The sequence below is a fragment of the Pezoporus wallicus genome, unplaced genomic scaffold, assembly GCF_028554395.1.
Source record: "Pezoporus wallicus isolate ANWC-B61680 ecotype Strahan unplaced genomic scaffold, APGP_CSIRO_Pwel_v1 contig_5552, whole genome shotgun sequence".
Lineage (NCBI taxonomy): Eukaryota > Metazoa > Chordata > Aves > Psittaciformes > Psittacidae > Pezoporus > Pezoporus wallicus.
In genome coordinates, this window is record NW_026640754.1 from 478,391 (window position 1) to 502,060 (window position 23,670).

Genomic DNA, 23,670 nt, shown 5'->3' on the forward strand with positions numbered 1-23,670 from the left:
ACCCTTATTCAAGATATAACATGTAACAGACAAGACTTTGAAACTAAAATTGTCGTTTACCTGTTTCTGTGAAGTTGCAAGGAAGGAAACAATGTTAAGCTACAAACAAATCCTAAATATCATCTACCAAAATCATAAGTAATTTAATCTTTGAAGTATAAAAGCCCTGCAACTGCTATATTTAAATGTTTTTGGATTATATTTCCTCTGCAAAGAGTAAAGCAATCTTTACATCTATGAGTTGGTTGAATGGGAACACAATAATCCTAAAAAGATACTCTAAGCCTGGCTCTGTAAAAGTATTTAAAAGATCACTGGTTTAGTTTAATATAAATTGAACTGATACTTCAATATCTAAAGGAGTTTCATTTACAGTAAAAAAAATAAAATGCTTCCTTATTTTGTCATGAGATATATATAGAAGAAAGCATTCTCCTACCTTAGTCAAAGATGCTTGCTTCTGTCTGACTGGAACAATTTTACTTTCATTCTAGTAAACTCTTCAGCAGCAATCCTATTATGTGTCTACAGTGGTTTCATGGGGGTGGGACTTCTGTGTAATGATGAATTCACCAGGGAATCTTCCCTTTCAAAGAATGCTGCTGCAGACAAGGAAATCACTTTACGTTTATTGTCACAAGCTTTTGGATGATTAGTTTAAGATGCAGGGGTTAAGTACATGTACATACATAGGCATGGACTGAAATATTTCCTATATGCTAAAGCTTTGAGAAATAGGCTGAAAACTGCAGCATGTTATACAGGGAAAGACTATGTATAAATGCCTATACATACAATATATATACATATATATGAAAAAGGAGAATCATAAAATATAAATATAAGAAAATTGTTTGTCTATACAGTTGTGGTAAAATAGTGTGGCTGGGTCAATTACTGCTTCTAAGCAATTAATCTGAGAAGCAGAAACTCAAAGTCAAGCATACCGATCCTTACCTAAAAATAAAATAAATAAATAAATAAATTAAAAAAAAAAAAAGAGAAAGCATTTTTTAATTCAAAATGGTAAGCTGCATAAAGAACAGATGCACATCTGCCCCACGGGCAATAACCAATTTCCCCAGTACAGCAGCAGCACAGATCTAATGAAGAAGCTCTGTGATATGTTAACCCAATAACATAAAAAAAAGCTTCCTACAAGCTCTCTGGCAAAGAGCAGTGATGTTTGTAGTGATTATTATTAAGATTTATGAGCCAAAAACCTTGAAGAGTATGTGTGGTCACTTCAAATATAGACAGCGGAAGTGAGAGCAAATTGATAGGTTGGCTGAGAGAGAGACATCTGGCAAGGTTACAGCAACGAATGTGACAAAAGGTGCAGAAGTGTCCTAGCATTCCACATTTTAGTGAAGCTATAAGAATGATGGTCACATACACAGATCCCATTACTGGACTAAGTGAGCCTATCAGCCTTTATTAAATCATCCTGCACTTCCCTCATCTCATTTACAGATAAAAAGCAAAGCAAAGCAAAATTTCTGTCTAGATCTAGAAACAATGCAAAACTGGCAAGTTAAAAATAGGACTTTGATAAATTATAGATACTCAAACTAAAAGCACCTCTCCCAAGTCTCAGGTAATGTCTAAATGAGGAAAACCTCTACAGGGATCAACAGAACAGATAAAAATAAAGTTCCCTACCTTCCTCTAGATTCACTTCTGTACATACCCATGCATGTTCAATCAAGGGCAAAGTTAAGAATTTCGCCATCTACTACTTTTAAGGTGCAAAAGTAGGCCAAGAAATTGATGTTCTTTTCCTTCAAGTGAGTCTATTTATCTAGCACTCATAGCTTTCTTTTTAGCTACCTCACAGCAAACTGTTATTGTTAAAATACAAACAATAATACCTTTCTTCTCTATAAATTCCAGCATTCATCCAGAGTGTGGAAGAAATTCGGCTCCCTTCCCTTCACATGCAACGAGTTTTCCAACTCATGCAAGGGCCCCAACCAGCAAGTCATGAAATGGTCTGTGTACTTACCACACCTTGTTTTGAAACTGTCCCAACAAGGATACAACACCCAAGAATCTGAGCTACTCAAAAGACAAACAAAAGAATAAACATCATTGTAGAAAGTTCAAATGTGAGCATAACCTGAATAGCAGCTAACAACCTTATCTAGAGTAGAATTTTCACAATATTATTTCAAAAGAAATGAAAAGAATTTGCGGTTGCTTAACTCAAAGGGCAGAAGGTGAAGGAAGAGCAGCAGAGAAATACAAGAAAAAGGAAAAGAAATACAACACTAGTTTCTTTCTTCAATTTTAATTAAGTTTTACATATATGCTTGCTTTCTCCATTCAAAAGCCTTTACCATTCACTTTAGAGCAAATAAAATACAGACTATCTAAGTTAACCTTGTCTCTTTCTCAACTTGATACAAAAATTTGGAGCATTTAAGTCTGCTTTTCATAGCTCTAAGAATAAAACCTCTGTGTCAGGTGCACTAGAATTCTCCAAGTACTTTGGTTCTGCTCTTTGTATGAAGTAATTGCATCCCGGTAGATCTTCAAACTTAATTATTCTGACCTAACAGACTAATTTTACTTAAGACTTTCTTTCATTGATCTAATGTACTGTTGAAATCCTATTTCAACTTCTGGCTTGTGTATTGCTCATATTAAATTACTAACTAATTTTCATCTACTTTAAAGATTACTTTGTGGAAAGTCACACCAGATAGCAAAGGTATTGTCTTTTAAGTAACTAAATTGCATGTAAACCCCTTTGCTGCTGTCAGATACCCAAACCTGCAGTGACACTTCTGCTATTTGATAGCTATTACTAGTCTGTAATAGGTACAAGTTCTTTATACAACTGTTCTTTAATCACATTAAATTGTAGCATTTTGTAAGTGGAAAATGTCCTTTGATAAAGGAAATTAAATTCCATAAAATACCATCTTTTTGCAAACACTGATTTGATTTACTGGTATTGTGTTGGAGAACAGTAACCAGTGCTTAGCAATACCCGCACATCAAACTGATTAGTGTTTCAGAAAAAAACACAAAGCACTTTAGTTATTGGAAAGTGCATTTCATCTACAAGCTGTAAACAGAGACTCCAGCTGTCAGAAACAAATCTGAGCAGAATCAGAGTTCAGTGGCACTTAACAATACTAAGATAAAAATCTTATGACATCAGTATTTTCTATTCTTTTCTCTTTCCAGTCAAAAAAGCTCAACATGCATCTCTAGAAAACATAAAAGATTTGATGATTTTCTTTACTTTTCGATGCTCAAGTACAGATTATGTGGGCAACTCACATGCAGCTCCCACGGATTCTGTATTTCAATAGAATATCGATGATATGTGGTGTCTTATCACTTTTTGCTCTGGTAATATGCAGGCTTCTGTGTGGAGTCAGTTCTCCTGACCAGTAGGAAAACAACAGATCTGTCACCATCTCCCCAGGGTAAAAAGTACCACCACTAGCATCTATCAGGAGCCTACTTCACATTTCTTTGTAACAAAGGCTGCCAAAACAGAACTTGGCACAGCCCTCTTCAGTGTCACCTTGGTGTATCTAAGTAAAGAGATTGCAGAAATGAACTTAAAGGTATTTTTAGGAAAGCCTAAAAAAATACCCTCCTCTACCATAACATAAATACAGTGAAAAAATATTTTCATTTCAGAAATCTGGCTATGCAGGATGCTTAGCCCAACTAATAAAGTCTCAAAGGCTAGATTAATCATTTGCAATAAACATACTTCCCATAAAAAACAATAATTTTGCATAGTCATATAATTATACAGAGGAAGATAATGAAAAAAATACAAGACAGATCTATACACTACAACAGTCCTGAAGTACATCTAACAGTATCCCACTAGGAAACAGTTAAGTACTCCTCTGCATATCTTCTCTATTAAAGAGTTGCAGGTGGGGAGGAATATATTTAAAATACTTATATATATTCCCCTGCTGCTGTGATGAGCTTAATTTACGAAATAAAGACTGCAGTGAGAAAAAGTTCTGTAAGCTGCTCCAGAGAAAGCTGGCAAAAACTTTGGCATTTTCCAGTTGACTCATACTACTGTGTGTGATTATTAGCTAATGCCAGTCCTTAGAAACTTCAAGGAAAAGAGCAGTTTTGCTTTCTTCAGTTTTTCTGGGGATGCATCACTGCTCTAGTGTACTACTTAGCACACTTAATAATCTGCTTTCCAAACTTTTACTAAGCACATAGCTTCTAAGCCCATGTGTTGTTAACGGTGTTTATGTCCATACAATTCCTAATGCATTCCTGTTGCTGGGACAAGCTTGTTTACAGCTTGTGGATGAAGTAATTCTCATACATTTTTCTGAAGATCCCATTTTTTTTCATTGACTAAATAGTTACATCTAACCTCCTTGCCCTTTATGCGTGGGCAGCACTTCCTCTCTTTGGATCATGTGCAGCAGTTCAATGGCGAAGTCAGTTCTTGTCAGCACAAAGAGCGCTGCACTGGTGTCCTATTTATACTGCAAGCAAAAATAATCACATCTCTTCTGAGAACTAGGCACTGAAATGGAAGTAACCCAATGCACTTCGTTGAGACTTCTTTCTAGAAAGGACCTCAGCCTCCCATGTCACTGAAGGGATTCAAATTACCTTTCCCTGTGTTTAATTGTAAGGTGTAATATGGTTTAACAGTTATTAAAATGAAGAGGACTGTTTTTCTTCTTTAGAGCATCAACTGCTTTGCAAATTTTCCTTTCTGAGCAACACAAAAGAAAGCATGTTAGGTTTCAGACTAGTAGAAATATAGGGGAAACACTGGTATATCTTAAGTTCTGCTAAGAAATAACAAATAAAATATTGAAGAGTGAAAAATGTCTTCAATTATTTATTCAGAACTCTGAATTTGGCTGGTTATGGTTATGTTACCAATTTTATTTGCACAAGGGTGATGGTTATAATGAATGTTTCAACGCAGAGTACTGCTTTCTTGTGACACTAAGGATAACAATCATGCTCAAAATGCTAAAGCAAGTTTCAGGAATGCATCCTTACTACTCCATTCTACACAGTACAATCTGACAAATACCATAGTAAAGGAAAAAGAATAGTAGAATTTAAATGTCTTGTGGTACTTGTTCTATTATTATTATTATTATTCATTAGGACATGAACCAGAAACTAGCTGAAACCTTCCAGTTTCAGATGAGTAGAAAAAGTTTCTACATATTATTATGTAATTATTTTACACAACCCCCCAATGTTATTGGAAGAAACAAACTTATTTAGAATGCTTATGAGTCTGGATATTAAAACATTTAACAATGGAGACCCGGGTTCAAAAGATCTAGTTTGGATAGGCACCAGAACTTAGGTCTCGTTTTTTTTTCTCATCAGTGCTGACCAGCATAAGCATTAAGAATTTTTTCACACAAGAGACACTGAATGTAGTAAGAATAAAGAAGATTTTTTGTCATAACCAAGACCTGAGGTTTGGGAAATTCAATATGGAATTTAAAACACTTGTTCCTTTAAAAAGGGGACGGAACACTGGAGAAAGTGACTCAAGGACGATGCACAGCTCCATCCTTGAAGTTTTCAAGACTTTGCTGGACAGATAACTCAATTTCAAGCAACAGTTTCAGCTTTTTTTTTTTTCTTTTGCAGTCAGATCTTCTATAAAGTTTCATTCTTCACCAAGGAAATGAGAGGAGCTCCTAACTCCATTGGGTTTAAGACATCCATTTCCAATTATCCCTACCCTAAGCCATGGAGTTGGTCCATAGAATAAAATTATTGCCCTCGGGCTATTTGTTTCCCAGTTTATATTTCCTAGGTGACCACCAGTGGAAACGTAGGTAGAGTAGGAAAGTTTTCAGGCATACATCATGTTGCAGAATACAGACTGAAGTTCAGTAATCTGTTGAGGTGAAACCACAGACAGGAGTAGGAAGAGATTTCTGACATTTTACAGACACATACAGACTGAGATTAAACTCAGGAGAGCCTATCTTCCTTTCTGAAATCAGACTCCAGTTTTCATATGCCTGTAGGCATATAACTAAGGATGAACTGATTACTGATAAAATCATTATATTGAGGAGGGTTTTATCTCTGATTTGAACAGGTTCAGATTTTCAGCCATCATGCTGTGTTACAGAGTACTTGTTCTTAAAGAAACTCAAAAAACCCCCAAACAATTCCCATCCACCCTTGTCCCTCTCCTGCCAAAAAAACCCAACCCCAAACCAACAAACTAAACCAACTGAAAACCAACCCTGCAACAAACAAGACAAACTGGAGACACAGGTGACTTGCATAATTATCTCATGGAATAAATCCAAACCCATGGCCATGTGGCAGAAGTAAAAATAAACTACAGTTTTACATCTTCTTCCAACTTTTATAACTCTTGACACTGTAGAAGTTACTGAATTTCTCAGGAATAACTAAGCAGGTTATAAATACTTTCACTTTGATATTCATAGTCTGATATAAAAATATTATATGTCCCTCAAGTTTCCTGTTTCCCATGACTTCCATCTCAAATCTCTCAGTGATAACAGAGAACAAGATTTTTTTTGCTCATTGAAAATCCATGTAGCCATAAACAGAATTAAGGCTAATATTTAGAGACTGTTTTGTTGGCTTTATAATAAGAGTTATAATGTGTTGCCAAAGTATGAGGCCTTGATCCCACATTAGCTACGGCTTATCACAAGTAGATACCCACATAGGACTCATTATCCATACTATTCTCATTGTTGTTTAAATAGGCAAGTAAGGATTTTAATTAAAGAAAAAAAGAAAGCCAAACCAAAGCTTAGGTATCTTTCCTATGCTAAGAAACCAAGCTTGGGGTAAAAATAGCAGGTCTGGCGTTTTCTCCCTCTCCCCCTCCCTAATTATTTACTGACTGTAGAATTCAGGTACAATTTCAGGTACCCTATCTGACCTCGATAGTAATGCGACATCTGATTCAGAGCCTGCAAGACCCAGATAAAGATGAAGCAAGCAAGATAACAGAAGTGGCTGTCTAGAAAGAAAAGGAAACATTTTTTTGTTTAATGACAAGAATTGTAATAACTTTTATTCTACATTCTGTATTTGGTCCACATATTTTTATTATAATTTACTTAGAGATTTGTGTTGCAAATGCACATCTGGACTTTGTCCATTCAGCTGCATTGATACTTATTCTGCTGTTTATTCCAAATTTATTTTCACACAGCTCTGTATAGGGCTTCCTCTTCCCAAGGGAGCTGTCCCCACCAGATGGTATTTACATGTCCATGTCCTGCCTGGATTTCAGTAGTTTTTTCACAACTCTATTTTCAAGTGTCAGAAACAAAGTTTAAACATCACCACACATAGTTGCATTCACATTAGAAGATTCTGAAGAAGGGGAAATATAAAATTACTACACAGTTTTCAAATAAGAAAGACACTATGACTACCTGCTGGAGTGAAAATTTTCTAATGTTTCATATGACCCTCGTGATGGCACTTTCAGGTCTTTCCAGCTCCTATCCTAGGACACAGCAGCATTCCTGTAGCTAAAGGGGGCCTCTAAGAATGCTGAAGAGGGACTCTTTAAAAGGGTATGTAGGGATAGGACAAAGCAGAATAGCTTCAAACTAAAAGAAGATAGATTTAGACTAGATATTAAGAAGAATTTATTCACTGTGAAGGTGGTGAGACACTGACTCAGGTTGCCCAGAGCATTTGTGGCTGCCCCATCCCTAGAAGTGTTCAAAGCCAGGTTAGATGGTGCTCTGAGTAACTTAGTGAATTGGAAGGTGTCCCTGCCCATGGCAGTGGGGTTGGAATTAGATTATTTTGAAGGTCCCTCCCAACCAAAATCATTCTATAATTATAATTAAGATTCCTTCTGAGATACCTGAAATACCATGCCAGATAAAGGACTCAGGAGAAAGACAGAAAATGCTATGATTCTATGATCTGTTCTTACTATAAAAAGCTCTTGCAGTCCAATCATAATGTATGTTCTGTGATCCCAAACCCAAAGAAATCAAACTTACGATGTTTCTTTTGAGACTAAACACCTTGCCACATAGCCTGAATAAACTCTATATTTTTCTAAAGCTTTAGAAAAGTCACAACAGATTGGAAGAATATTAATTAATGCTGTTAACACATCTTAGAGTTTAGGCTCCTTGCCAAAAAAAAATTAAGGTAAATATGTTTAAAACAGCTATTCCAAGTCTTTTGCAAGTGTACATCTACAGCAATAATGTAACCCTGGAGAAGTAGGAAAAAGAGAAAACTCAGAAAAGAAAAGCAAAAACCTTTTTAGCAGTAACTTTTGAGACAATTCAACTGTTGGTATTTCTTTTATTAGTCTTAAACTTTACAAATTCTGCCAAATACCTATGTTGCATCACTTTCATTTAGCAATTCAAAGATATATAGTTACATTATATATTAAAAACATGCATATTAAAGTGCAATTGAATAGGGCCCAGATCTTCAGGTCTTAGTAAAACAGAATAGTCCAACATAAAATATTTTTATACTTTACCTTAATGTTACCACTTCTTTCATCCAATCAGATTATTTCTCAAGTGTCAGTCATGCAAGATACAAGAAATACCCTGTTGTTTTACTCATCTGTTAAATTCCAGTTGGATAGCATTTTTTTCTGGCTGAGTTTTATTTTTGAGAGATATATATACATATATATATATATATACACACACACCAGTATGTTATGAGAAGGCAGACAAAACATTAACCACTTTATGTTAAATACCTTTGAAAGACAGCCAAGAAAATTGGACAAAAAAATTTGCATACAAGCCATAACAACAAGCATCATCACACTGGGACAGGCTTCAGCAGCATTAAAAATAAAAAAAAAACACGTTAGAAACCCCTTTTATAATGTTAAGGCAAGGTTTAAGACTCAAATGAATAGGACTTTGTCATTATGCTAAGAGTTGCTGTGGCTCCTTATCTGCATTTTCATAGAACAGCTTAAATCCCCCAGCATTGTATGTAATGGAAAACAAAAAATGATACCCAGCGCTTAGCCAGCACTCTGCAATCACTGTTTGTTGCGTCAGGACACAAAGAGCATTTCCAAGACACCCACTGACGCCTGACAGATAAAAATAACTGAAGTAAATGTTAGACAGTACCTGACACTCCAGCTCCCAGAAATAGATCCCAACTACTATAACTCTTCTATGAGTAGCGTTGCTTTTAATTACTTAATGGTCATTTTTACAACTTCCTTTTTTAAAGTATTTATCTACAGATACTGAAAACAATTCCCATTGCAAAAGCTGTGGCAGCTTAGTGTCTCTCTTAAGTTAATACTAACAACGCACAACATGCTCTATCAGCTAACTACCACCAGTTACATTCAACCAAAATCAGCAATTCTGCAAATGATAAACAGCAGGTAAGCAAGCAATTATTACTGTTCTGGAAAATTCCCTAGAAAAAAAACCACATATTTGATGAAGTCTGAAGGAATATTTAAACCAAGTTCTCCTCAGCATCTGCCCCACCCCACACACTTCTTGTTTATGGCCAACAGTGTAGCATACCTAGAAGTCAAAGCAGAGATGTGATTCTTCCTCTCCAGCACCACACTTAAGTACCATAACTGATATGCAAGAAAGCCCTCTTTCATAGAGTCACTTTATTGTTTCATTCCATTAATAGTGTTTTCATGGGAAGTCAGAAGCTGCTAATCTTAGAGCTGTAATCATGGCCCACCTCCCTTCCCTTAACAACTTCTGTACCTGCAGATAACACTAACTGAAGACCAAGTTATAACCAAAGCCAAAAATATAGGTTTTTAAATTCCATCTTTACCAGAGACAAGAGAAGTAGCTCTTTCCAAGAAGAGTTTCATAGTCTTTAGAGAGAGATGATAAAAGTCATGAATGACTTAAAATTATTTTTTTTCCTTCTAACAATGCAATACTTGTTTCTTGCCTTTCAGTTGACATCTCTTTATACTGTTGTTGTCTGCAGAACAGTAGAATCAGTTGTAGAAGTAAAATGAGTCACAAACACCACGTGACTTGGGGCATGTAAGGCAGAACTGACTATATAACTTTGTATTGCCAAAGACTGGAACAAAATCATGTTTGTTTACTGCTTGAATTCAAAATTTTGTTGTTGAGCTGAACATGTTTTTTCTTCTTAAAGCAATACGTGATGTAACATACAAATTTGCTTGTAACTTCACAGTTCAAACTTACTGTTTGGTTAGCCCTAATGATTTCATGATACAAGACACTGTTCATGTGTTGATTAATCCTTTCATAATATGGAGATGACAAATCTGCCTGCTAGAACAGCAGGTAAAGATTAGTTCGCTCCTCCATGTAAAACCATGTTTGCTGTTATGGCAACACAATTTTGCAATTCAAGATGTATTAATCTGGAACTGCATTTGTCCTTCTGTCCTAGAGCTCTGAACATTACATACCTACTCAGGTGAGCAAATAGCTGGAAAGCCAATTTGTACTGCATTCCTCCCTTGCTGACCTTTCTATTATTTCAGCAAGTCACCTTGGAAATAAAAGTTGTAACTACATACCTCAAATATTTTTTCCTCATATGTTGTGGTTAAAAGGTCAACTAATATCTTCCAAATCTTTCTAGGCTCACTCTCCTTAAGTGTCAAAGCACATGCATATTATATACTGTTCAATACATAGTGGCAACCTGAGGCATTCCCACTCATTTTAGGTACTAGACTAGAAAACCCCAACAAAAAAAAACATCTCCCCTCCCCTTCCTCCTCCTCCTCCCACCGATAAACCTTTTTAACTAGTAAATTCAAAACTAAATGCTCTAGATCAGGAGAAATGAAGAAAGGTTGAGCAGAAATTAAAATATCCAAAGTCAAGCCATGTCTGTACAAATATTCCACTGCTCTCAGAGTTGATTTCTCTCATGAATCTGTTAGCAACAGTGCACATGACTTTCTCTCAGTACTACCTGATTATTAAAATTTTAACTTCTTAAAATCCTTCTGAGATTGCCTCTAAAAAGTTGAGGGTGAGTACTGTTAAATGACCTACCAAATGCAGGTACTCTTTCTTCCTCAAACAATTACAGTATAGCACTTTGCTGTCAAAGTGGCAAATCATGGATTGTCCCATAGAAAAGCTTTTTCAGAGCAGCTCTATCGGTCAAGGTCCAGCTGGATTTTACCTTTGTACACATATTCCACAGCTCTAGTTAAGCAAGAGATAGTTGTGTTGAAAAGGTGTTCTTGTGAAGTGGTACCAGAAGATGTCTGGAAATCATCTGTCATCACTGTCATCTTATCATGCTGACAATATGAGAAATCACCATTCTTGTTGCCCTCTTATTATCAAGTTAAACTTTTATCTTCATAATCTCTTCTCAGCCAAAATAAACAAGGTTTTGAAGTTATGAAGAGTCTCAAAGCTCAGATTTAACCATAGAATGATGGAGAAAATAGACGTCCATGACTTTGACATGAGCAAACAACTGAATGCCTTCCAGTTCAAGCTGCACAAATTGCGCTAAAGTGGAGGTAACCTTCTAAATTCCAGTAACTAGTTACATGCATGCTCTGCCACCTCTTACTTTTAAACACAGTAGTAGGACACTAATAAGCTAATTTGTCACATCTTGCAGGCTGGATAGTCCAGAAGCATCAGAGTGAGTTACCATAGCTCAATTGGTAGGCACTTACTAAGCTGCATTAATGCACTTCTGTAAGACTATGACAGGAAAGAACATAGTTCTTTATGACAGTGATGATTTCAATTAATATTTTTCATGTTATCTACCATGCATGCAGGTCTATTTATAAATGAGAAGTGTTGGCATTGATTACAACAAAACATTACCCTCAGGAAATTTCCCATGAAACTAAATGACTAGAACAAGCTAGCTGGTAAGTTAGATACATAAGTATGTATAGTCCAAAAGATCAATAAAAAAAAGATTGTTTCTACTCAAGTCTGTTTCAACATCACTTTTAGCAGGCACATATAAGTACAAATATATGACTTGATAGTATTAGAAGAAAGCAAATAGTTCCAAGATGTATTTTGGTATTCATGGACTTGCTGCTGGGATTCACTGCATAATGGCTTTAAAAATTTTCTTGCAATACAGCCTTTTGGTCCCCAACTTGAGAAGCTTCAGAAGCCAAATGACAGCCACTTAATCATCGATTATTCTGATCAAACGTTGTTATATACTTTTTTTTCCACTAAGGCTCTGCAAAACCATCAAAGTCCATATTTCTTTGACTGACAAGGGTACAGTCATTCATAAAACAGAGGTGGCCAGAAAAGAATCAGCTATAAAGAAAAATATCAACACGAAGTTATGAAGCTCTAGGTTATGATTCCTTAATGAAGACTCAAGGCTTGTATTGAATTATTAGATATAACATTGAAGTGTGGAAGCTTAAAATGTCATCTAGAAGCCTTAGTCCCTTGTTCACACACCCTACACCCTCCAAACACCACTGTTTCCCTGCATAGTTCTCCTCCCTGCATAAGATTAGGTTAATTAAATAAGCCAAACTCATGCTTACAAGCACCTTTATTTAAGAAATGTGTTCACATTTCTTTAGAAGCAGAAATGCTTTAGTTCAGAATTCACATTTGTTTTAGTGCTTAAACATTTGCTCAAACAGCACTCTGAGAACAAGTCACTTAAACTATATTTAAATCCCAAGAAACCACGTGTGCCAGCCTCACTTTCTCTGGCTGGCAGCAGTCAGTCAGTCACAGGCAAAAAGAGAAGTGACAATCTATACTTCATCTAGGAGCAAGGTCAGAATTGTTTCATACAATGAATCAGTAGCGGCTCCCGATTCTTCACATGACAGGGGCAAGGGGAAAAGGACAGAAAAGAAACTCATTTCCTCCCCTCCCAAACAGATTCACGTGTCCCTGCCTTTCTTCACAGACCACTTCAGTGTAACTAGTGTATTGTAACCGGTATGGAGGCGTTTCAAGAGATGCGCTGACATGGTGTTGAACCTCGAACAGGAAAGTAGAACTAACAGTGACATCGAGTGGCAAGATTGCTGCAATACACTTCTTAAAGCCCCGTTAGAAGCTTCTTCAGTAGCCCATTTAAGGCCTGTGAAATTTTTAATTCTTAACTCTAACCTATTAATACTTAAATGAGAACGCATAAAGCAGAAAGACTACTTATTTCTCCGTTTTTCCTTGAACCTTCAATATTTTGTTGGAAAATATTCTTAAATGAAGTTAAAGAAAAAAAAATCAAAACCAAACATACCCTCAAAAAACAAATACACAACAATAAAACAAACAAACAAAAAAAACCCCACCCAAACAAACAAACAAACCAGGAAAAAAGAAAAAATAGGAACAGGCTTCACTAACAGCTTGAAACAGACCGAGATTAGAACCTAGCTGGTTTCTGAATTATTTATAAAGCATTCTCTTCTAAAAACAAAGATTCTGTTGTAGAAATGTACATGTAACCCACTTGTGTATTCTTGCAAAGCCTTATGAAGCTACCGATGAGGTGAAGTTCAGGAGATTAATTTATTTGTCTCACCCTTTTAGTCCTGGAGAAGAAACATCTTTGAATGACACATGACTACTAACAGGACCCTACAGTTTGTGAATGATGCTTAGCGCTGTTCTAAGCTTGGTCTTCAAACGTACACACCGAACTATTTTGCAGAAACTGTTGTGCTCTTTAAACAGTTTTATCAGTAAAATAAGACCGGTTTATTTATTTTTTATTTTTTTAATATTTATTTTCCCTAGGAAATATTCCATAGAGTTAACTGCTTCTAGTCTTCTGTCAGATACATAACCAGTGTGGAAAGATCCAGCTTGAAATCTCCTAGGATATCATGATATTCAGATAATACCCAGGTGGGTAGTTAGGGACAGAAGAAAGATGGTTTATACTTCCTAGGACTGCAGCATCATACTGTGCCCAAGGAATGGTAACACATAAGGGACATTTATTATTTGACAGTACAGGAGATGAAAGGGGTTTATTTATTAAGTTTACAGATCCTGAGCAAGATATTTTCTAGGTAGCTCACAGCATGCCCACAGCTGGATTTTGAGTGCTGAGAAAACCATATTTGCTAGTGAAGAGTTGTCTTTTCTCTCTCCAGTATCACCACACTTATTAGCTGCAAGCTAAAATTTAACTTGTGCTTTCTGGAGAGCATGTGCACAAGCTGTTTTAGGGAAAGAACAAAAAATGGGCTTCAACAAAATAATGGAGTGCTTCACTGACGTGTTTACAAACAGCTACTGGGATGGGAGAAAAATAAAAGTTGAGAAAGGTTAATGAGAATGCAACATTAGGAGACTCGTTACATTTCATCAGCTTCATAATAGAAAGCTTATTCACAAATTGCATTTTGGGATGCTATGCCTTTGCTATTTGTCAGTATAGTCCAAGACAAAGAATTGCGCTCAGAGAAATCATACACAACATGAAACAAATAGAAAATTCCTGTGCCCAGCTCTACTGTGTGCATTTACATATATATATATATAAAATTATTTCTTGTCTACTGTTCTATTTTCTCCTAAGGATCATAAAGCCCTCTATTGCAGTCATCTGTGTTTACCATATCCCTACAATTTTCCATAGGAGCACTAATTAGTACTTCCTTCCCTTAGTTTGCTGCTGAGGAATGAGGATCCCAAGTCTGACACAATGACAAGCTTCATCTAACTTCCTAATTATTCTGTCAAATTTATCAGAAGACAGGCAAAGAAATGAACCTTAATTCAACCTGTTTCTCCCAGGTTTCTGTAGCCCAAGAAACTGGCAGAAGAAAAACTCTCAACCAGCCTAGATATAGTTTTTTGTTGTCATGATAGGGAGCTGCCAAGCCAGACGCCACACACAGAAGCAACAATACTCTTGTTAAAATACACTTTATTCATGGAGACCTAATTTCTCAACAACTTGTTGCTAAAATGAACTTGGTAAAATACATACTGCTTCTCAGCTCCGGACTTATTTGTCTTTTACACAAGTAAAAGACTTTATGCATAAATCCTTTGGTTTTCAAATTAACAACTATTTGAAAATGAACATTAGATGCTTGTGTTAGAATTGCATTTTCTCAATAGTGATTAAACAGATGGTTTGCATGATATTTCTGATAAGTATTAAAAGAAGTTAGCTACTCTAACAAGTTAGGATCAAAGATGAGTTAGATGTGCTCATTAAGCAAATTATATCTTTTGCAAACAAGAAATAAAATAAAATACCACTGAATAGTGACTTTCTTATAGAAGCTTTTCCAAGTATAAGGATTTAGCTTCCAGTGTAACAGTTCTTCACAAAATTAAACTGTTTTGTTTTTATTGTTTCTTCTCAGGAGTTTCAGTGCCTAAAGATACAATTCACTCATCTCTAAAATTCATGGGGAAAAAAGAAAAATAAAAAATAAAAAAGTTATTTGTTATTAAGAATTCAGCATCACAAGGTTTGTGCACAGGTTAGGACAATTGTTTTACACAGACCTTCTTGGTCTGTTAGTTTTTGCAAAGCAGATCCCAAACATTAGCTGTGTCATATGGGCCAGCTGTTTCCTATCTATATTCCAATATAAAGCATTGCATAAGCATGGCAAGACTTGAATGTACTGTGTATACAGTGTTCCATTTTGTCCCAAACTTCATCCTTCTTGGAACTTTTCTCACAGCAGCCTACACAGTGGGAAGCCAGCTGGAAGCAACCAGAATTAAGTTTGACCTCCCAGCCCCTTACAGATTTCCCATGACTTTTCTGTTATACTAAAGTGTTTTTTTTCTCTTTACACAAACCAACATCACTTTTGGTCAACTGTCAGCAATACAGGGCCAGAACATGGCTTTTACAATAGCATTTCTGAAGTAACTTCACTTATTACTTACAACTGTCAGAAATAGCGTAGAGATGAGGAAAGGGAATAGATGCAGTTCAGGACTGCGGCAGATTTTTATCATGGTAAAATCAAAAGCTCAAGCAGAATTCAGCCCAAACTACAGGCATTAAGATTCAATTTTCATAAACACAACTGCCTTTTAGTGAAGTGTTGCGTTAAAAGTAGTGTTTTTCACACATGGCACACCTAAATTTACCTCTGTTATAGAACATCAGTATTAGTGTAAATCAAAAAAAATTCAAAATAAGAGCAATATGTTCTCAAAAACTAGGAAGAGTGATCTTGAAAATAAAAAGAAACAAATCCAGATATCTCTTATAGTTAATTAGCTTTTTATTTTGTTTTATCCTTTTTACTATACTAAAAACATGAACAGAATATGAAGTACAGGGATTGCGTAACATGAGTTTATTGCCAATTTTTCAGGCACTTGTCACACATTTTGGTGAATTACTTCCTTCCTGCTAGGATTAGAGTTCTCCAACAGGAGTTTTGTCTGTCTACTCAGAATACTCATATCCCAATATCACAGCAGGAATTTATGTTATTTACTGCTGCTTCTCACCTTAAGAGCAGCCCTTCTCTTCTGAATTCCTCTTTTTTACAGCTACCAAACATTGGATGCTGCTTTATTCAAGTACTTACTGCTTGCTACCTAGTCAAGTAACAGCTTGAAAGAGAAGGAAACTTGAATTTGCACTTCTTCCCCCATCCCACCAAGCAGGGTATTTAGTCCCTCAAATTTCTTAGAAGTTGATAATTTCACTAGTCTTCAGGACTAAAAATTGTCTTTCGCTTACTATTTGAAAGGCAGTGGAATCAGATGGATACTGCCTCACCTATAAAAACAAATACAGCTGTAGTTTTGTCCAATCTTAACATTACCCAGAAGACTGATAACTAAAGTGTGCCATGAAATCAAGCATCCACAGAACAGAACTCCCAGCCTTATTGCTGAAAGTATGGGGAAGCATATTTAAATGAAGACAGTTCTCTGAAGGTAAAAGATTATAGTTTGGATTCATTGTTTCACAATCTCTGCACATTACAGTACAAGTAAGCATCTCAGCCTTCAATATAACTGTAACACCTTTAAAAAAACCCAACACATAACTTGCAACAATTTTATAAGCTAATGCATATAGATTTGTGCAAAGAGAACTCACCACAAAGTACACTGCAAAACAGCTGGGCACCACAAAGCCAAGCATTTCCCGTAGCAGCTACTCTTCAATAACAGTTTTCCTTCCCTTGAAGCTGGTCGAGCCATAGTTGACTTCTGACACTACAGCTTTTCCACACATAGTTAGTCTGAAATTTAACACCAGGTCTTCAGCCTAGGATTCAGACTTTCATAACTTTGTTTAAGTTTCCTCAGAAAGACCTTTATGTAATTTTCCCAGTATATAACTCAGGAACAAAATACACATTTGTTTTAATAACAAACCCTTTCACCTTACCCCAGTACTCCTGTCTCTTAAGAAGACTCAGAGCTTTTCTTACTCCCAAAGCCCTTTATTAGTGGGTACTCACAGCTGGGACCCATTTTTAATTGGACATGGCATCTCTCCATGTGTAAGGACCTCACTAATTGTTTAAGTGTTTTGGGGTCTGGTTAACTCTTCAAGGTCAGGGAAGTTTGTATCCTCTTCTCCCAAGGCTTTGTAGAAAATTCTCTTGTGTTGCTTTCAGAATGAGTAGATGACAATTTCTGTGCACAGAGTATATTTGTGACAATTTCGCATGGAAATTACAGAGGCTTAAAACAGAAAATATTCAGGACAGAATATAAAGAAGGAAAAAAGTCCTCAATGTCATAATACTGTGTTGAAAGAGTAGTTCGTAATCTATACAAATGCGCTCCAGAAATTAAAGCATGGTTTAGAATTCAAATCAAGCAAATAATGAAAACATTTATGAATCAATATATATAAATAATATATATGGAAAGTATTGCAAATTACAGAAATTATTTCAGAAAATATTTTTAAAGATACCATTAAAATACTAATTGGAAGTTATTTACATGAAATATGTTGCTGAGTTAATATTTGCTTTTCTTTGCTTTGGCTAATGGGTAACAACTTCTTTACAATCTGTTTTATGCTACCCAATATAATAGATTTCAGAAGAGCTATTTTATTTTGCCCTATTCTAAATATGAGCAAAATCATTCTCTTTTCTTCCAGTTTTACACGTGCCTTTTGCTGTTTTCTAGTTCTCAGCCCATTAGATCAGACATCTATTCTCACTCACAAAGAAGAAAAACATCTGTCCAGTGGCTGATTTTCTCACTGGCAATTTAACAATTGCTGTATCTGCATCTTTCTTGATACAAGGAAAGGAATGGCTTTTCTGCTTACATTTCTATATTTTATCTAGTCATTGCTGAATTTTCAGTACTCCATTTTAATGCAATACTCACATGAAGTTTTGGTACCAGGCCAAGCTGAATTATAAGTCTTTATTTTATTATTTCTGTATTTATTTTTTTTAGTTAACAATTTCAGTAATGTCTAATTGATTCAGTATCAGCTTTATTATTATGGTTTATATTCAACCTAAATTGAGTAGAACAAGTAAAATGAAAGTTCTAGATACCTGCCTGTAGGCACAATGAAATAATTGAAAGCATTTAATCTGTTCTGTCATTCATCATCATCCATCAGCCTGCCTGGAATATAACAAATAAGGCTGCTGCTTCTTGCATTGATTTATTTTTTTCCTAACTGCAGCATCTTTCCTCCTGTTACATATTGTAAAAGTCCTGCTGCACCTGATCTTAGATGAGTATAGTAGTTCTCGGTTATCTTCAAAGGTACATTCAGAGATCTGTGACGCGTCTCTTCACTTAGATTAATGTGATACATCTACATTGCTATTATTATCCTGTGGTCTACCATCAATGGTGTTAGCTCTGCAGCTTCACATGAACATGAACTTGTGCACAAGGAAGGAACACTGTCCTTGTTCTTGTCGAGCACATTTATTACCTTCTGGCATACTGTTTCAGCAAATGCAGCCTGTAATGACAGGGATCATTAGGTCTGTACTTAAACTTTGATGACATAAAATAATGAAAACCTCAACATATCAATCTTTTAACCATACTGGGAAAGACTATAGAACCAAAAAATAAAAATAAAAAAAAAAAAAAAAAGACTGATGAAGGACTTCAATGACGTCTAGACTTCACACTCAGGAATCCTGAATTTTCACATTGTTTTAAAGAAATCTGAAGTAATGCCCTCAACCAGGACCTAAGTCATGTTTGGATCAGGTGATGGGATTCACCTTGGGACTGGATTCAGAAGACTGTGGGAATAATTTCAGCCAGCTGTCTGCAGCAGCAGTTCTGCCTCTTGCGGGAAAAAATGTATTTCCTTTTTTCTTTTTCTCCTCAGGGAATCCTAAGAATTTCCCTGGATATTTACAACAGATGTTATAAATATTAACAACTCTTATATCAAGAGAAAGGAAGACTACAAATATGCATGAGTATCTACAGCACTGCAAACTCAATATCACTCAGGCATTCTCTTTCATAGAAGAACTTTAAGAAAATACCCTACAATTCACTTGGCTTAAATTCTTATTTTGAAAAACCTTAAAGAATCCTGTAATTCTCTTCTAGATGAACCTAAATGTTTCTGTCTCTCTCAGAAATTCACACTACTTTATTTAACTTTAAAAGCTAAAAATGGCCAACCACACATGATTGACATCTAAATCATGTTTCCTAATATATTGTCTCTCTATCATTGTATTTCTGATTATGTGAGGAAGTGAAATTCAATAGTTATCTGACTAACCTCACAGGCATTACATGTCACACTTGAGTAAAAGTGAATATCAAGGATTTTGGTGTCATTGAGTGTAAGCGGTGAGGAGAAGCAGACAGGCCAACCCAATATGGGTGATAAGCAACTTCTACTTTATTTGTGACGCAGTTCACACATATATAGGAGTGGTATTCAGCCACTCCTTCTTGGCACAACAGTATTGGTTAGCCCCCCACAGCTTCCTCCACATTCTCCTCCCAGGTCTGGTCTCCGGCCACCTGTGGGGGCCACCCCCTGCCTTGCTTGCACAGTCCTCCAGAACTCTATGGTCCTGCTGTTAAGAGTCATTCTGCAACAATTGAGAAACTAGAGGAAGCATACAACTAGGTAATAAAGCACTTCTTTTGTATTTTTCACAACATTTCCATTGTGGTTTTGTTCTCCATAATTCTTTCTTCTTCCTGCGAGGAAAAAGATGTAAGCTGTGCAGTAAATCCTGCTGAAAAAAGTTTCTTGTGAGAGAGTATGTTTATCACTGAGCTACGTCTTAGACCCTTTTGGTCTCTCCTGGGCATACTTCATAGGTGGTTACATTAAATTCTAGGTGAAACCCTGTAGATTAAGAACTCAAATGCTGCTGCAGAAATGTAGCCCCTTTTTGTGCTGTTCCACTTTCATGGCATATTTGTACCTATCTACTGTCTGTGTTAAGAAGGCTCTGATCAGACTGTTGATTAAAATCAGTCAAATGATACCTCTTTTAAATGGGCAGAAATCTGTTTCTACTCGAGACAGTCCTTTCTGTACTGATTTGTTTCCCTCAGTCTCTCCCAAAGAGTCCTTCCAATATCTTTGTCATCAATACCTCATTTTCTTTCCACATCATCTTTTTTTGCTGTTAGAGTACTTTCTTTATGTAACATTTCCAGTTTGGAGTCACCTGGTGATAACCTGTAATGTGATCATTCCTCTTTCCTGAGACCAATATACCTTAAGCTTGCTTCCCTCCAGTATTTGGGCTGTCATCTATAGGAAGGACAAACCTTGAAAGCCTGGAGACAGCAAAGGCTTCTCTAGCATTCTCAGCTAATGGCACAGCCATTGTAACATTGATTCTTTTGAAGCTGTTTATATGACATTGCTGCTCATCTGTCTTTACTGCCTGGATGTTTGTTTTTCATTAGCTGCTGCCTTTGACTCAAATTCTGACAGCAATACGTGCCTGTAGCGAACAGATAAACTGATGGGGAATATGACATTTATAAAATTGGGATCCATAACTAGTGCATTCTTCAAACTCTCTTACGAAATTGTTTCCATAATTACAACTCGAGTCTTCTCTGCTTTTTAATTTCTTTTACATGTCAAAGTATACAACGATGTACTTAATTTTTGTGTCTCTATCAGTTGATGTTACTTCTGCTGCCTTTATTTGTCAAATTCTTCATAATTTTGCGCTGCACAGAGTTGAAGATGTTTTTTTCTCCTGCAAGTGACTGAGATTTCTGCAGTATTGTTTGTTATTCTATTGACTTCACTTGTTCTTCCAGGTTGTAATATTTAAGACTTATGAGGCATTCTTTGTTAGCCAAGAAGCTTTCTAAAAGTACACTGCTTTGTATAGATAAATTAATTACTACAATTAAATGCTTGTATATGTTTAGGAATGATTGTTGACTTTCCCCCCTAAGCACATTGTCTTTAATCAAAGACTGCAGAAGTGAAAATAATCAATTACTTTCTGCCTACTTCTACTAAAAATATCCCAATTTCTCGGATGGGTTAGATGGTTGACTAAAAGAGAATTTACTGTGCATACAAAAGGTAAGAAGAGAAGAGCCACAAACTCACACTGGAAAAGGAGGTCTGTGATAATTTCAGATAATGTTTCCTCAAATAATAAAAGAGCTAATAAAGTAAGAAATTCATAGCATTAAAGTTTGTTTACACTCCTAGATTGCTAGCTGCTTTAATTTGAAGCAATCACACAATGTCCCTGAATGGGACTACAATCACAACTCACAAGGCATGTCTCTCTCTAACAGGTTTTTAAAGAAAAATATCAGGCTCTTTTAGAAATACCCTGAAAGTTAGATTATCTTAGGAGTTACTCTGTACAGCTGCTGCTAGGGTGTCTGAAACTAGTGTGTAATTTCTCTAAACCACAGTGTAGACATGCTTTAGTATGGAAAATACCATCTGCAAATAATGTCCAACAACAACAACAAAGCCTTTTTAATATAAATTTAACACATAAATAACACACTAAGTGAAAAACATAGATAATTAGTGGCAGCTCTCATGGTACTGCTGGTGCAATTTTACAAATGAGCATTTTCCCTTTAACCAAGTTTTTTTAAAAAGGTCAGCAATTTCATAGACCTTAAATTTTTATAAAGACACATTTAACAAAAACAAAACCAAGAAATCAGGGATGCAACAGAAGACATTTGCTTAAATATTATTACAATTGTAAATTCAACAATAAAATAAAATATTATACATCATCTATGTGCGGATTAAAGCTGCATTTGTGCTTTCTGAGTGCAGAAAGAAGTTACAACAAGTTCTAACTCAGCTGACAACTCTTACAGATACCTTTTTTCCTTCCTTTTTTTTCTTTTTTTTTTTTTTTTAGTAGGAATTACTTGGCAACATAATATAATCCTATTATGTGACATTGCACCAGGGAGATGTAGTAATGTATGTCATCTTTGCCTAACACAAGTATATAGCAGTTAGTGCCAGCATACCTAGCACTAGCTTGTAACAGTTGCATGGTAATTGCTATCCATTTCCCTTCCCCTTGCACTGCTTGGTAGGAAGAGGTAAGGATAATTGTAATGAAGTTGAGCCCAGAAAGGAGGGGTGTTTGTATGTGTTAAGATTTGTATTTATTTTTATTATCCTACTCTGATTTTATTGGTAATAAATGGAATTGATTTTTTTCCCCAAGTCGAATCTGTTTGCCTATGACGGTAATTGCTGCGGAGTGCTCTACCTGTCCTTATCTAGACCCACGAGCCTTTAAACTTATTTTTCTCCCTGTGTCCACCTAAGGAAGGAGAGTGGGAACCTGGCTTTCAGGCAAAGTAGACCCATCACACCGTAGAAAAGGAGGCTCCTACATAGAGAAGTGTTCACTACAGTGGAACAAAGCTGCTGCTGGCGTGAAGTGCTACACTTGGAAGATTACCTTAGTTAATCTAGGCACCTGAAAAACAGATTTTTACTTCTAAGAATTTAAAGCACTTTTAAAATTTGTGATTTGGATGTCTCTTGGTTAATGAAAATTCTCAAGTTAGATTCATAGAATCACAGAATAGTTGGGGTTGGAAAGAACCTTAAGATCATCAAGTTCCAACCCCCCTGCTATGGGCAGGGACACCTCACACTAAACCCTATCACCCAAGGCCTCGTCCAACCTGGTCTTGAACATTGCCAGGGATGGAGCATTCACAACGTCCCTGGGCAACCTATTCCAGTGCCTCACCACCCTAACAGGGTTCTGCATCTTTTTTCACCTAGGAGGTCATTAATTACTTTATCTGAGATTTATTTATGTTTTTTTTTTTTTTCGGGCTATCTTTACATAGTAAGAACATTCACAGTGTCCTGGGGTTAATCTAAGATTACAGTTCTAAAGCCCAATTTTCACTTCCCTGTTGAGTATGATGTTCTGTCATCCTCTGAAGGGTTACTCAGACTAAAACTGTTGACTGCAATCAAATTTAATACGCAAATTTTATCTTTTCTGGAAAGTGTCACTAGCAGTATGTCTATTATATATTACAGGCTGAAAGCAGACAGTGGTGGGATAGGGTTAGTTGGGTGGGATAGCTGGGTTTAAAATTAAAAGCCAATAGTAACAACATAGTTTTGGAAATAGTTTAAGATTCCTGCTCCTCCTACTGAACAGCAGACTGCAAAATGGGTCCCATAGGAGGAACATGTTGGATATCACACTGGCATTGTAGACTGCAGGGGTATTAGGTAACCGGC